The sequence below is a fragment of the Pogoniulus pusillus genome, chromosome 12 (assembly GCF_015220805.1).
Source record: "Pogoniulus pusillus isolate bPogPus1 chromosome 12, bPogPus1.pri, whole genome shotgun sequence".
Classification (NCBI taxonomy): domain Eukaryota; kingdom Metazoa; phylum Chordata; class Aves; order Piciformes; family Lybiidae; genus Pogoniulus; species Pogoniulus pusillus.
In genome coordinates this window covers 7,109,270-7,125,433 of record NC_087275.1, presented here as the reverse complement: position 1 = coordinate 7,125,433, position 16,164 = coordinate 7,109,270, and the positions used below count along the sequence as shown (strand labels likewise).

The 16,164-nt window shown below is 43.2% G+C and overlaps 1 long non-coding RNA gene across 4 annotated transcripts in view; it reads left to right on the top strand.

Moving 5' to 3' along the window:
- The window catches only part of LOC135179971 (uncharacterized), a 158,660-nt gene that overhangs the window by 133,815 nt on the left and 8,681 nt on the right, over positions 1 to 16,164 (top strand). The window contains exon 6 of one of the 4 annotated variants that reach the window (XR_010304214.1): positions 4,793 to 4,874. The exons of the other annotated variants lie outside the window; for them this stretch is intronic. This is a non-coding gene — a long non-coding RNA (uncharacterized LOC135179971). The remainder of the gene's footprint in view (positions 1 to 4,792; positions 4,875 to 16,164) is intronic. 4 annotated transcript variants of the gene reach the window in all.

Below are 16,164 nucleotides of genomic sequence, written 5' to 3'. Positions count from 1 at the left end.
CAAGTTGTGCCTGGGGAGGCCTAAGCTGCATGTCAGGAGGAAGTTCTGCCTGGAGAGAGTGATTGGCATTGGAATGGGCTGCCCAGGGAGGTGGTGGAGTTGCCATCCCTGGAGGTGTTTAAGAAAAGCCTGTCTGAGGCACTTAGTGCCATGGTCTAGTTGATTGGATAGGGCTGGGTGATATATTGGACTGGATGATGTTGGAGGTCTCTTCCCACCTCGTTGATTCTATGTTTCTATGACTTTGTGGGGCAGCAGGGATCACCAAGAACTGATGGGACAGATCCTCTGTGCTTGTGCAGGACAGAGCCAGGAGACAGGGCTTGAAACACCTAGGTGAGTTTGCATCAGGAATGGTGTGGTCAGCAGGAGCAGGGAGGTCATTCTGCCCCTGTACTCTGCACTGGTTAGACCACACCTTGAGTCCTGTGTTCAGTTCTGGGCCCCCCAGTTTAGGAGGGACATTGAGATGCTTGAGCATGTCCAGAGAAGGGCGACGAGGCTGGGGAGAGGCCTTGAGCACAGCCCTACGAGGAGAGGCTGAGGGAGCTGGGATTGTTTAGCCTGGAGAAGAGGAGGCTCAGGGGAGACCTTATTGCTGTCTACAACTACCTGAAGGGTGGTTGTGGCCAGGAGGAGGTTGCTCTCTTCTCTCAGGTGGCCAGCACCAGAACGAGAGGACACAGCCTCAGGCTACGCCAGGGGAAATTTAGGCTGGAGGTGAGGAGAAAGTTCTTCCCTGAGAGAGTCATTGGGCACTGGAATGGGCTGCCCGGGGAGGTGGTGGAGTCGCCGTCCCTGGGGCTGTTCAAGGCAGGATTGGACGTGGCACTTGGTGCCATGGTCTGGCCTTGAGCTCTGTGGTAAAGGGTTGGACTTGATGATCTGTGAGGTCTCTTCCAACCCTGATAATACTGTGATACTGTGAGTCAGGTGGTATGGTGGCAGCCAGAACTTGAGCCCAGATTTTAGTAAGTTTTCTTGGAATGTGAGAAATGATCCCCACGCTGTGGGAATGAAACTGGGAAGTTTCTGAAGAGGCAGTAGATCAAGAATTCACTGAGTTCACTCATTAGACCCAGGAGCAGTTACTGTGTGTTTACAGCTTATTTACACTTTACATAAATTATAAACTGTCCCAAGTCCTTTTCAGATTGGTCTATGTTTAATTCTCCATTGTTACAGCCTCATATTTAGCTGACTTTAAGACACTCTTTTTTTTTTTCTTTCAATATTTCAATCCTATTATGTTACCACTGAATAAAATAAACAACAAAACCCCAGCTAGCTTTGAGCAATGAAAACAAATAGTCAATCTTTGCTGAATGCTGTGTTTTAAATTTGAAACTGCTGTCAATTCCTGACATTCTGAACTATGATGCTGTGTTGTGTTTAAACATCTTGGCTAATTAAATTTCTAGTTGAGTTTCTTCTGTAGCTTGCTCAAAGATTTATAACTCTAAAGATCGGAAGGTTGAATCAAGGATTTAATATAATGTATTGTGCAAAGAAAGAAGTTCTGTAGGTGCACAGAATAATAAGTGCTCATTTTAGAGCATAGAGTCATAGAATCAACCAGGTTGGAAGAGACCTCCAAGATCATCCAGTCCAACCTAGCACCCAGCCCTAGCCAGTCAACTAGACCATGGCACCAAGTGCCTCAGCCAGGCTTTTCTTGAACACCTCCAGGGATGGTGACTCCACCACCTCCCTGGGCAGCCCATTCCAATGGCAAATCACTCTCTCTGGCACGAACTTTCTCCTAACACCCATCCTAGATCTCCTGTGGTACAACTTGAGACTGTGTTCCCTTCTTCTGTTCCTGGTTGCCTGGCAGAAGACACCAACTTCCACCTGTCTTGTGGTTGTAATGACAATTACTGCACATCTATTGAAATTGATTCAAGTTTAAATCTTACTTAGAACTTTAAGCATGTCTTTAATTAATTACTTTAGGCAAACAGATTTGGGATGTTGCTTAAAACCTTGCAGGGAAAGAAAAAAAAAAGAAGAGTTGATACTATCATGTACAGCTTTTCCCATTACATTTGTAGTGTCTACAACTACCTGAAGGGACATTGTAGCCAGGTGGGGGGTGGCCTCTTCTCCCAGGCAACCAGCAATAGAACAAGGGGACACAGTCTCAAGTTGTGCCAGGGAAAGTATAGGCTGGATGTTAGGAAATTCTTGCCAGAGAGAGTGATTGGCATTGGAATGGGCTGCCCAGGGAGGTGGTGGAGTCACCATCCCTGGAGGTGTTCAAGCAAAGCCTGGATGGGGCACTTAGTGCCATGGTCTAGTTGACTGGATAGGGTTGGGGGATAGGTTGGACTGGATGATGTTGGAGGTCTCTTCCAACCTGATTGATTCTATGATTCTATGATTCTTTGATCTTATGAAGTAGTGTGTGCGTGTGTACATATAAGCAAAAATAGTGACAGGTTGCAGTCATTTGTAGACCTTACTCAAGATATAGAAAGTATTATACCACTGTGTGCTGCTGAAAGCACATTATAGTTAAGGGGTTTGTATTTTCCATGCTTGAGATAACAGAACTTCAGAAATGTTTCCCAGGGTTTTTATTCCCTGTGAGTGATGGGGTGACACTTGTGAGAGCTATCTGTCTGCTACTGTAACATACAAATACAGCAGCTTAGAAAAGAGGTGAGAGAAAAACATATCCTAAATCAAAATGTGTTAATGAGTCTCTAAATCTTGTATCAATCACAGAATAATGGTGTGGTTTGTTTGAGGATGTTTGTTTGGTTTTAATTTGCATCTTTCTGAAGTGTATTGCACATCTTTGTGCTGGTGGAAAGTTGGAATTACAAGCTGACCTTTGAGGGAAGCTAGACTGCTTTGTAATTTGTGGCCCAGAAGTTGTCTAATGGACTGGATCCAAGCTTTTTGTATTTCAAAACATAACAGATTCTTTGAAAAGAAGCCCAAACAATGGAGGTATTAACTCTCTGAACTCTAATTTACTTTTTATCAGAGAATAACTGAAGTGTTGCCACAGGATCTTTGAATAAGCTTTCTTGGGCAAACATTCTTCAAGGGAAAGATCAACCCATGTTTTCCTAAACCCATGCTCAGAGCTGGCAGGCTAGCACTACCCACAACTTTGAAAAAATGAGTGATTATTGTTGAGTACTTCCAAGGAACTGTAGCAGAAGGGATTGGAATACACAGCTTCTGCCTTTATATAATCTGTCCAGCCCACTTACAACTGCACCTGACTGAACTTCATCAGAAGGCATGAAAGCATTTTTTAAGACATTTTTTGCCTCACAAAGCAGTGACTTTATAGTGGGTCTGATTCTGAGGGCCACAGCATCCTTTTGGAGACAGGAGGATGCTGAAAGAGCTCCTATACGTCCAGTCAATGCTGCACATTGACACTAGCAATTAGCCAAGAATGCCAGATTTGGATCTGAACTTCGAATTCAGCACCCCTGAGAAATGATAGAACAGAGTGAATCTGTGAATATCTATAATTTTGTTTGCTTTTGGAGACCAGAAAGTCCCCCAAACCACTCTTTCAGCTGGCATGTGAAAGCCAGGGTAATTTTCCACTTTGACTTTCAGCTCTATTCATGGTCCAGGGCTATCATCTAGCATCATTTGCTGTCCTCATTGCTATAGACACATCATGTGGCTTGGCCTCTCTGAGCTATTGGAAGATATTAGTGGCCAATGTGGGGCTTGCTTGGGAGGTTGCTCCAAGGTAGGCGAATAGGGTGGTCCTCTCTGGAACTGCATAAAGGTCATGTGTGTGCTGGACAGAACTTGGTGGTTCTACTAAGTAGATTGATAGTACCTGAGGTTAATAAAATGTTCAGCAGCAAATATTGTTGCCTAGAAATACTTCTCCCTACTCAGACTATAAAGCAAAAATAGATAATCCAGCATGAGATTCCCCTTCTAACTGCAAGCATCATTGTTGCACACAGAATTGCATTTATTGATTAAATTCTCTGAACAAAAAAGAAGTGAAACGAGACGATGACAGTTCAAATTTGTCTGTTTCAACAGAGTATGGCTTAAGGCCATCCCAGAAGGAGAAAAGAAAACTAAACTGATATGAATGAGAAAATGGAGTATGTTAACCATCTGCTTGCTCAGACAGATAAAGAAAAAAGAAAGGGGGTGAGGGATATAAATGAACTTTACAAACAGAAAAAAGAAGGGGGAGGGGGAGAGATATAAATAAACTTTACAAACAGAAAAAAGAAGGGGGGGGGGAAGGGATATAAATTACAAACAATATATTTGAAAATCAGGCATGTAAACTTAGAAAAGTAAAAAATGTATTCCATCATAAGTAGACATTTTTGTGTCCCAGAATGAACCTCCTTGTCCTTTTTCTTTTAGTCAGTTGTGCCTTTGACAGAGATTGAATAAACAGAAAATATTGCAATGGCAAAGAAGCAGTTAAGTAAAATGAAAAACAAATTGCAGCTGGAAGGTCCATGACTTTGAAATAAGTGCTTGAAACATGAGGATGTATTCCCATCATCCTCAATGGTTTTCCTTTCAGAAATTGAAGTAATAGTTAAAGTAGCATGATAAATTACTTCTGTAGTATCAAGAAAAATAAACATTTCCTAATTCAGATAAGCCAAGTAGAAGAGTAGACATTGTGTCCCATTGCAGGCTATAATGCAAATCACCCCAGGCAAGCTAGCATGAGGTACTTTAAGTCAAATATTGTCTTTGTTCCATTTAGATTCTATTTAGATAGCAGATAACCTAAACAAGGTATCAAAAATAGCATCTGTCCCTTCCACAGGTCCTGAGTTAAAAGAAACTTCAGAAGGTGTTATACACTGCAAAAAAAAAAAAAAAAAAAAAAAAAAAAAAAGGAAAACCAGGTATGTCTTTCAGTTGGTGCTGTTCTGATATCAGTAACAGTTTTGGTGTAGTGTATTTTACTGTGATAACTATGTGCATCCTGTGTAAGAATCATAAAATCATGGAATCATAGAATCAACCAGGTTGGAAGAGACCTCCAAGGTCATCCAGTCCAACCTAGCACCCAGCCCTAGCCAGTCAACTAGACCATGGCACTAAGTGCCTCAGCCAGGCTTTTCTTGAACACCTCCAGGGATGGTGACTCCACCACCTCCCTGGGCAGCCCATACAAGCAGATATTTACAGTATGTCACAAATACATACAGCTCTATACAGAAATATACAAGTTAAAAGTAATACAAAAACACAACAGCACTCCCAGAAATCCAAGTCCCCAGGAGAGGCTCCCAACCGCCCTTCCACCTTCTTCTTTCCACCCCTCTACCTTACCCCAGAGTATGCCTGACGTGCAAGGTGAGTTTGAAGGATCAGGAAGGGGAATTAGAAAGCAGAAGGATTAGTTACACAGCAAAAGCCCAGGGAGAAAGCACAGGCTCTGACAAGACACACACACACTGTCTTATCTATGTTTGTGTTCTTGCTTTTATACATCTCAGCAAGCCTATGAGTGAAGTAGACATCCCCATTGTTTCCTTTGCACAGCCTATAATCTAATTTTTCTCAGTAAAATATTTCAGTTAACCTCAAACTATCACAGACTTCTCATAATTAAACCTAAACTGTTGATGCAGATACTAAATAGAGCTGGGAAAATAGCAGTCTTCATAAATATTTCAGATTGTAGCTTCATAAGTATAATTTTCCTTTCTGAGTGTTTTCTCTCCCTTTCATGTTGATTTCTTGCAGGCCCATAAGTAACTGAGGTCTGAACTAGTGTTTCAGGGCATCTGTAGAGATGAAATTCTGTGTTATTTCTGAAGGAAATACTCTTAATTCATGTGGAAGGAGACGTTGTGGCACAGAGGGATCTAGGAGGGTGAAAGTAAACAAGCTATTTTTATTGTTACTGTGATAAAACAGCATCATTGTGCAAGGTTCAGTTCAGAGTGAAGAATAATACATAATTGTGGCCAGCACCAGAATGAGAGGACACAGCCTCAGGCTGCGCCAGGGGAAATTTAGGCTTGAGGTGAGGAGAAAGTTCTTCACTGAGAGAGTCATTGGACACTGGAATGGGCTACCCGGGGAGGTGGTGGAGTCGCCGTCCCTGGGGCAGTTCAAGGCAGGATTGGACGTGGCACTTGGTGCCATGGTCTAGCCTTGAGCTCTGTGGTAAAGGGTTGGACTTGATGATCTGTGAGGTCTCTTCCAATCCTAATAATACTGTGATACTGTGATACATAATGTGTCACCTATGTGACACAGGAGGTCACATCACTTTCAAAAGATACTTGAGCACTCGAATCCTGTTGCTAGAGGTCAATGGCATTTAAGCTTCTAAGTGACACAGAGATTGAAAAGTGGATTTATTTGTTGCTTTGTTTGTTTTTCTTAGTTTCCCTTTTACATTCTATAATTTGTACTGGGCTATGTTTTGGTGATTAATTTATTTTGCAATTCATCACAAGAAAGCAGTTTGATAGCCATTTGTGATGGTTTGGGTGTTCCCCTCCCCCACACACATTGGGAATCACCCAGACTAGACTCAGCCAGCTCTGGAAAATGAATGAAGCTTATTATTTACAGCTTAGCAGAATATTCCAGCAGATTTTTACAGCATATACAGAAATATACAAGGTAAAAGGAATACAGAAACACAACAGCCCTCCCAGAAACCTGAGTCCCCAGGAAGGGCTCCCAACCGCCTTTTCACTTTCTTCCCCTCTCCCCACCCCTCAACCTTACTCCACTCCCAAGGAAGAATGGAGGTTCAGCCAGGGGGTTAGGAAGCAAAGTGGATTAGTCAGAGAAATGGCAGAGAGGTTAGAGAGAGAAAAAAAAAAAAAAAAAAGCAGCTTCAAGCTCCCTAGCAGAAGTGTCAGGACTCTCTTATCTGTTTGAATTCTTATTCTTGTATCTCTCAGCAAGCCTATGAGTGAGGCAGACATCAGCCTTGTTTTCCTTTCGCAGCCTGCAATCTAGTTCTTCTCAACAAAACACTGTAGCTAGGCTCAGACTAGCACACAATTTTAGTGTAGTCCTTTTTTGTTTAATCAAGAAAAGGCAAGGCTCTCGGGTTAAAACACACTGCCTACATACATGGACTGTCTACTGCACTCTCAGCAAGATCATTACAGTCTATCTGGAGTGCTATGGACATGCCACTGAACAAATATTGGATTACATTATGCCTGTAAACCTCAGGCATTGTGCACTTTTCTAAATTATTCACACATAATCACTCCAGGGGATTACACTTTAGGATGATGGGAGGATGCCTGAAATCAGACAGCCATGAAGTACCTTTATGCTGTAGTGTGTTCTTGGAATACATTAATGTTGAAGCTTAAAATGCACAGTGATGAGTTTACCTCTTTGGAAAAGATGATGAACATTGCAGATCTGCCAGATAACAAGTTAATTGCTATATTGAACTTAGTTATTGGGCATGAAAGGCAGGCTTAGTCTTTGGTCTGTGGTTGTTTTTTTCCCAAAGGACACTTCTAACCACAAATTATTTTTTATGGGTGGCATGGCTAGTTATTTCCAGTGGATAGGGCTCCTGCTCAAAAGTCTTGCTGTAAGAAATAACAAGTGCATTACAGTGGTGTTGTGATGAGACATGGGGAGCAGCTTGATGCAAGTTCTGTTTATTGTACTTTCAGCACTTGTTTATATACCTTAACATACAAGCTAAAAGATCATGCCAAATCCTAATTGGTCATAAAGACAGACCTCAGTACAGACCTCAGTGCAGACAGCAAGACAGGCCTTGTACCTCAGCAACTAGAAAAGCAAGTGGTGTCCCTCAGGGATCAGTGCTGGGCCCCATCCTCTTTAACATCTTCATTGATGATCTGGATGAGGGCATGGAGTCAGTCATCAGCAACTTTGCAGATGACACTAAGCTGGGGGCAGATGTGACTGGGCTGGAGGGCAGAAGGGCTCTGCAGCGGGACCTTGACCACCTGGACAGATGGGCAGAGTCCAAGGGGATGGCATTCAATAGCTCCAAGTGCAGGGTGCTGCACTTTGGCCACAACAACCCCATGCAGAGATACAGGCTGGGGTAAGAGTGGCTGGAGAGCAGCCAGACAGAGAGGGATCTGGGGGTGCTGATTGATACCCGCCTGAACATGAGCCAGCAGTGTGCCCAGGTGGCCAAGAGAGCCAGTGGCATCCTGGCCTGCATCAGGAATGGTGTGGCCAGCAGGAGCAGGGAGGTCATTCTGCCCCTGTACTCTGCACTGGTTAGACCACACCTTGAGTACTGTGTTCAGTTCTGGGCCCCCCAGGTTAGGAGGGACATTGAAATGCTTGAGCGTGTCCAGAGAAGGGCAACGAGGCTGGGGAGAGGCCTTGAGCACAGCCCTACGAGGAGAGGCTGAGGGAGCTGGGATTGGTTAGCCTGGAGAAGAGGAGGCTCAGAGGTGACCTTATTGCTGTCTACAACTACCTGAGGGGTGGTTGTGGCCAGGAGGAGGTTGCTTTCTTCTCTCAGGTGGCCCGCACCAGAACAAGAGGACACAGCCTCAGGCTATGCCAGGGGAGATTTAGGCTGGAGGTGAGGAGAAAGTTCTTCACTGAGAGAGTCATTGGACACTGGAATGGGCTGCCTGGGGAGGTGGTGGAGTCGCCGTCCCTGGGGCACTTCAAGGCAGGATTGGATGTGGCACTTGGTGCCATGGTCTGGCCTTGAGCTCTGTGGTAAAGGGTTGGGCTTGATGATCTGTGAGGTCTCTTCCAATCCTAATAATACTGTGATACTGTGATAATATTCCAGTTAGCCTCAAACTAGCACAATAAGTGTTTTGGGAGGATTTCAATGACAGGGCAAGGAATAGCAAATTAACTAACTAAATAAGAATCCCTGAAATGAAACAAATGTTGTATCTACTACATATTGGACTATGTTTTCATATGCCTGCTTGTTTGCTGTGGAAGGTGTATTCCCTGATGTGCTGTAAGTAATAGTTTGTATTGATTTTCATAAGCAACACAGCTTAGTGTTCATAGTCTTACAATCATCTTCTCAAACTCTTAAAAATGTGTATGTCATTCCAGTGTATCAAGGTAACAAGGACAAGCTATTAAGTTCATATATATTCAGAACAATAAATGTTTTCACAGATCTTAGTGTTTATACTGAAATTTCAAGGTTTAGGGTTTGTGTTTTTTTGTCACCTACAAAGCAGAGCTTGTTTTCAAAAGAGGGTGTCTCAGTTCTTCCCATGACAACTTCTGTTGGAACACAAAGCCAACAGGTTAGTCCTATAGGATACCATAATTTCCCAAGAATTTCACTGAAGAGGATGCATTGGAAATTGATAATCATTATGAATTATGACTATTATTTTCAGTATGGATATTAATTTTTTAATTAGTATTTTTTACATGGGAAAATTCCCTGAGGTTCTTTGGATTTTCAGTCAACAGGAAGCAGTTGCACAGAATTAAACAGTTTAAACAATCAGAACTTGGAAAATAGGAACACCAGAACAGGAAGAATTCCAACTATGCCTATGGAGTCTTGGCATTCACTCCAGCAGATGTACTCATGACTCTTTTGGTCCCTGAGTAAGTCTCCTGTATCAAAGATGCTTTCAGACTCATGATGATGATCCCAGGGTAGCATATAAAATATTTCAGGCAGAGGGGAAGAAGATGCTGCTGAGCTGGCTAGTGTTAGCTGCAACACATGGCCACCTTTAACAAGCCACAAACGATGAGAGGCAGGATGGCTGATGCAGGCAAGGCAGGGGCAGAAAGGCTAATATAGAAAGGCTGAATGCAGAAAAGTGGTTTCTAAGTCATCCCCCTTTATGTACTTCATTTTGAAAATCAAACTGGTCAATAGGCACTAGCACTATTGTTCTGGCCAATGAATTCAAAGCTTCCTGCCTCCTTTGACTACATAAGTGCAGTGAGGGCAGCACAGGACACCTGACTTGGTGCTAAGCCCCCTAGCCCTCAAGGTTTTGCTCATCTGACTCAACTTCGCCGGGATTCCCCCAGCAACAGAAGGAAGAGAGCAAGAGTTAAACCAGCCTGGCAGGATCTATGCCCTACCAGGACAGAGGTAATTTGAAAATTAAAGTATCACAGTATCATCAGGGTTGGAAGAGACCTCACAGATCATCAAGTCCAACCCTTTACCACAGAGCTCAAGGCTAGACCATGGCACCAAGTGCCACGTCCAACCTTGCCTTGAACAGCTCCAGGGACGGCGACTCCACCACCTCCCCAGGCAGCCCATTCCAGTGTCCAATGACTCTCTCAGTGAAGAACTTTCTCCTCACCTCCAGCCTAAATTTCCCCTGGCAGCCTGAGGCTGTGTCCTCTTGTTCTGGTGCGGGCCACCTGAGAGAAGAGAGCAACCTCCTCCTGGCCACAACCTCCCCTCAGGTAGTTGTAGACAGCAATAAGGTCACCCCTGAGCCTCCTCTTCTCCAGGCTAACCAATCCCAGCTCCCTCAGCCTCTCCTCGTAGGCCTTGTGCTTGAGGCCTCTCACCAGCATCGTCCCCCTTCTCTGGACACTAAATTGTTTTATTTGGGAATTTTCTTTACATCATCATGTTTTTATTTGCAAGCAAAAACACCCCCAAAAACAGTATCAAAATTGTGCCTCGGATGCAACTGAATCTACTTGGACTATCAAAAGAGAAGTTTTTTTTTTTTTTTCAAGTTCTGCTGACAAAGTACATGGAAATAATTCAGGAAGAGATTGTTCAATGCACTGGAATGAGTAGCAGCTGCTGACAACAGCAAATGTTACACAGTGTTACAATTCGTTACGAATTTGGCCCGTTCTGTAAGTGACTGTCATATATCAGGTTATAATGAAACCAGCTGGTAGAGTGTGGAAGACAACAATATTAGATTGAAAATTGACTGGTGGAATGTACATGAACTCTCAGCTCCAATTGATTAGGGTCTCACACTGTCACTGCCCATTTGGCAGCATGATGCTAGTGGTTTTGGTGGAGGTCTGTCATCAGCCAGCTTTAAATGGATCTTGCTGGAGTAGTTATTTTTTGTAACTACTCCAGGTTTAACTTTTCTTAAAGAAGAATTGATTCACTGAAATGGGTAAGAAAATGTGATAAGAGGCTGAACAGATAATAGCCAGTGTTTCTTAATCTCTTTTTGTAGTTGTAGTTTATGAAAGGTTTATTTCTCTAAATTGTCTTTACTTACCATCCTTGAGAGTGCATGATTCATGGCCATATGAAGGGGCTGTGCCTATGAGCAGATGAACTATTCTGGATTGCATCAAAGGACCTTGATGTCTCCAGTGGTAGACAATTTCTGGTGCATAACTGTTGGGATTTAGAACATTGATTCACAATTTTTGACCAAGGAATATATTTAATGATTTTACAGAATATTTTACTGTGATACTGTGAGCTGGGGTTGTTTAGCCTGCAGAAGAGGAGGCTCAGGGTGACCTCATTGCTGTCTACAACTACCTGAAGGGAGGCTGTAGCCAGGTGGGGTTGGTTTCTTTTCCCAGGCAACCAGCAACAGAACAAGGGCACACAGTCTCAAGTTATGCCAGGGGAAGTATAGGCTGGATGTTAGGAGGAAGTTCTTGCTAGAGAGAGTGATTGGCATTGGAATGGGCTGCCCAGGGAGGTGGTGGAGGCACCGTCCCTGGAAGTGTTCAAGAAAAGCCTGTCTGAGGCACTTGATGCCATGGTCTAGTTGACTGGACAGGGCTGGGTGCTAGGTTGAACTGGATGATGTTGGAGGTCTCTTCCAGCCTGTTTGATTCTATGATTCTATGATTTATAAGAGAATGTGTACTTGTATGCAGTTGATGTGCCATACAAATACATCTGCAAATGGCCTTTGGTGAAGCCATTGCTGGTTACCACCAATCGCCTCTGCTTTGTTTTCCATTTGCCTTGGCAGAGACTTCAGGGGAATTTGCTCTATGATCTTGCCAGGCATGTTGATGTGTGTCGTGTGCTGTGTGCTGATGCATGTAAGGAGAGCTGAAAGGGTTTCATGCCTATCATCATAAATCCAAGAACATTAAGTGTGGGAATTATCTAACTTTGTACATCTAACATGTAGATATCTACAGCTGCCTGTTTTTTTATACCAGTGGAAGGAGCTGGCAACTCTACCAACTTTCGCTTACATCTTAAAATAAATATCTTAAGCAGATCAAAACTACCTTGTCTTGAATGCAGTTGCACTTCTAGTATGTACAGTGCTTTTGGTCAACTGATTGACATGCACAGAGAGTTGCATTGCACCTTCTTCTGCAATATCTTGTTAAGTGAAATTACCTATTGTGTGTATCATAAATCATCTCTGAGAAAATTCTACAGCAAATATTTTGGGATTTGAAGTAACTAAGAAAATAGCAAATAACTTGGTGACACCTGCTGCTGCTGCAGCAACATTAAGAATGCTGTCAGGTAGAAGTCATTTTTCACCTAGCCATATTGAGGAGGCAAAGTCAAGGCAAACTTAATCTATGCTGCTTCTGTATTAGTGGAATAGCTGCTCAGTAAAATAGGTTGGCTCAAAAAGGGAAATCCTCTCAGTGTATTGTAAAATTAAAGAACTGGCCCTGATGAGAATTAATGTTATCTGAGTTGACCAGTCCTTTTAAAGTTTTGTACATAGAATCATAGAATCAACCAGGTTGGAAGAGACCTCCAAGATCATCCAGTCCAACCTAGCACCCAGCCCTGGCCAGTCAACTTGACCATGGCACTAAATCATAGAATCATAGAATCAACCAGCTTGGAAGAGACCTCCAAGATCATCCAGTCCAACCTAGCACCCAGCCCTATCCAATCAACTAGACCACGGCACTAAGTGCCTCATCCAGTCTTTTCTTGGAGACCCCCAGGGACGGTGCCTCCACCACCTCCCTGGGCAGCCCATTCCAATGGGAAATCACGCCTCATTCCAGGCTTTACTTAAACATCTCCAGGCACAGTGACTCCACCACCTCCCTGGGCAGCCCATTCCAATGTCAATCACTCCCCCTGTGAAGAACTTCCTCCTAACATCCATCCTGTACCTCCCCTGGCACAACTTGAGACTGTGTCCCCTTGTTCTATTGCTGATTGCCTGGCAGAAGAGAGCCATGGACACCTCTGGGGATGGTGACTCCACCACCTCCCTGGGCAGCCCATTCTAATAGCAAATCACTCTCTCTGGGAAGAACTTCCTCCTATCATATGCCCATGAAAACTTACTGCTTTTTTGACTTGCAGAATTAGTGAGTGGAATATCTGACACTTAGCTAAATGAATTTGTGAAAAATCAGTTTATATGTGTGCCAGTTTAAGTAAAGGATATGTAGACCTATACTCTAAAAATGTGAATATCTGTTTAATATCACCTCTGATGAGATAAGCAGCTCAACTGGGATCAAGAAATATGATCCGAAATCTATATCTGATAAACAGATCTTTTTGTTATTATTACCATTCTGTTGTATGCAAATGTGTGGCCATTTGAGCTAGATTTCCAGCTCAGACATAAAAAAATTAGGAACAGGGAAGCTTAGAAGTGGAAGAGTACTGGAGTCTCTGAGAGATGAACATTCCAGGGATAGACCATATAATGGCAACGATGGGTAAGTTAATATAATTTCACTGGAGCATTAAGATATTTATGTCTGGAAGCATAGCTTGTATCTTCCCTTTTGCTGCTTCTACTGCACCTGCTGTTATCTTCCCTCATTGCTGTTTTGGCTGCTGCTTGCTGCTATGCCTATAGTTGACCCCATCCCCATCTTCTCTAAGGTTCCTATGTTGTGTAATAATATATTCTATCTATACTGTTATATTTAAACTGGAAAAATAGTATTTCATTTTCTTCTGACCTTCGAAATTCTGAGTTGTAGTGAATTTATTCTCTCTCTGGGGCAGGTTTATATTGTTACTGGGGAAAGCATCCACTCTAACCCATCACAAAATACCAGGGAAAGAAACTGTCCAGATCTTACCCACACCTTTTGTTTCCTGAACCCTCCCTGAATTAGTTTGCAGCTGACATGCTGTTACCCTTACTCTGGTTCTGTCAATGTGATGCTTTTGTGTTTTCTGTCAGGGAGAAAAGGATTTGGCAGAACAAGGGGACACAGTCTCAAGTTGTGCTGGGGGAGATATAGGCTGGATGTCAGGAAGTTCTTCCCAGAGAGAGTGATTTGCCATTGGAACAGGCTGCCCAGGGAGGTGGTGGAGTTGCCACCCCTAGAGGTGTTCAAGAAAAGCCTGGCTGAGACACTTAATGTCATGGTGTAGTTGACTGGATAGGTCTGGGTGCTAGATTGGACTGGATGATGTTAGAGGTCTCTTCCAACCTGGTTGATTCTATGATTCTGTGATTTCAGTCACCCTTTCATTTACTTTTTTTTTTCCTTAAAACTGCTGTTTGTACTCAGGAGATGTAAATGTGATTATAAAAGTGCAGTATTTCTCATTCATCTGCTACCCAGTAAGTTTCTGATTAGGTGAAATAAAAGAACTTTACACTGTCAGTTGAGTAACACTGTGTTAAGCTCCATACTGAATTGGTTTTGATAAGTTGCTGGGTAATGGAGAAGTTGCTTCAATGAGCCTGAAAGCAAATTGAGTGGTCAGACCTTGCTGATTAGTTTGGAGAAGAGAAGACTTAGAGGGGATTTGATAAATGTATATAACTATTTGAAGGCTGCCAGGAGTGAGGGGACAGGCTCTGCTCACAGTTCCCTGTGATAGGACAAGGACCAATGAGTGTAAATTGCAGCAAAAGAGGTTCTGCCTCAAGACAAGGGGGAACATCTTTATTGTAAGGGTCCCAGAGCACTGGAACAGGCTGCCCAGAGAGGCTGTGGAGTCTCCTTCTCTGGAGCCTTTCAAGGCCTGCTTGGATGTGTTCCTCTGTGACCTATGTTAGATAGGATTGTCCTGCTCTGGCAGGGGGGTTGGACTTTATGATCTCCTTGGGTCCCTTCCAACCCCTAACATCCTGTGAGCCTGTGATTTCTGACTTGTGAGCCTTAGTCTTAAAACAGTGTATGTCTGGACAAACCTCAGTTTTCTACAAGGTCTTTTGAGATTTGGAGTTCAATTGATTCAGCTACAGGTAACCCAAAGAGGTGGTCTGCAAAATAGATGATTAAGGTCTAAGTCATAGAAGGCTCATTTTCTTTTGCTCAGGTTTGGTGTTGTCAGTAGTCTGTGGTGGTATTATTCTAATGAGATGATGTCATAGCTTATTATCTGGTGGACTGTGGGAATGCAGAATGCAGAAGAGTTGTGGGGTGCAGGTGCAGGAGAATGTGCCATTTAGGCTTGAGGTGAGGAGAAAGTTCTTCACTGAGAGAGTCACTGGACACTGGAATGGGCTGCCCGGGGAGATGGTGGAGTCGCCGTCCCTGGAGCTGTTCAAGGCAGGATTGGACGTGGCACTTGGTGCCATGGTCTAGCCTTGAGCTCTGTGGTAAAGGGTTGGACTTGATGATCTGTGAGGTCTCTTCCAACCCTGATGATACTGTGATACTGTGATGCTGTGAGCTGTGGGAACGGAGTGAAGGGAAATGACAACAGGTAGATCCTTGTGATAACAGACCTTGGTTCACACCTTATGCCAGAAGGGGTAGATAACGGAGGCTGCGCTAACAAGAATAACAAAGCGTGTACGTGTGCAGATGTGGTGGGTTGTCCCTGACTAATTATGCTAATGTGTAGGTGTGTGCTCTGCTGGCTGAGTGTATATATTCAGACTGTTACATCATTCACATTGAATCATCTGGAGACCCTCGTGGCTGGCCTACGACCATATTGGTCTATGGGCTTGTTTACCGTGGTCCTGCTAGCAAGCAGAGATAGCAGGCAGAGCGGCCTGCAACAGTGGGCAAGTGGAATTCAGACTTTCTTTTGCTTCAATAGCACAATGTAATTCAATCTTAACAGCATAAAAAGAATAGAAATTTTAAATGTCACCTGCAAAGTCTTTCAGTGTTGATACTTTATAAACCCACTAATGCAGCTGAACTAATTTAAGCCTGTATTAACATTGCTCATGAAGCGTATCGAGTGTTTAATTGCAATGAGAAAAAGGAACAAATAATGAGAATAAGTTACCTAAATTATTTCATGATAAAATAATTAATGTGATGGGCAATTAAAATATGCATTTAAGTGCACTCATTACGTTGTCATTCAAAATTACC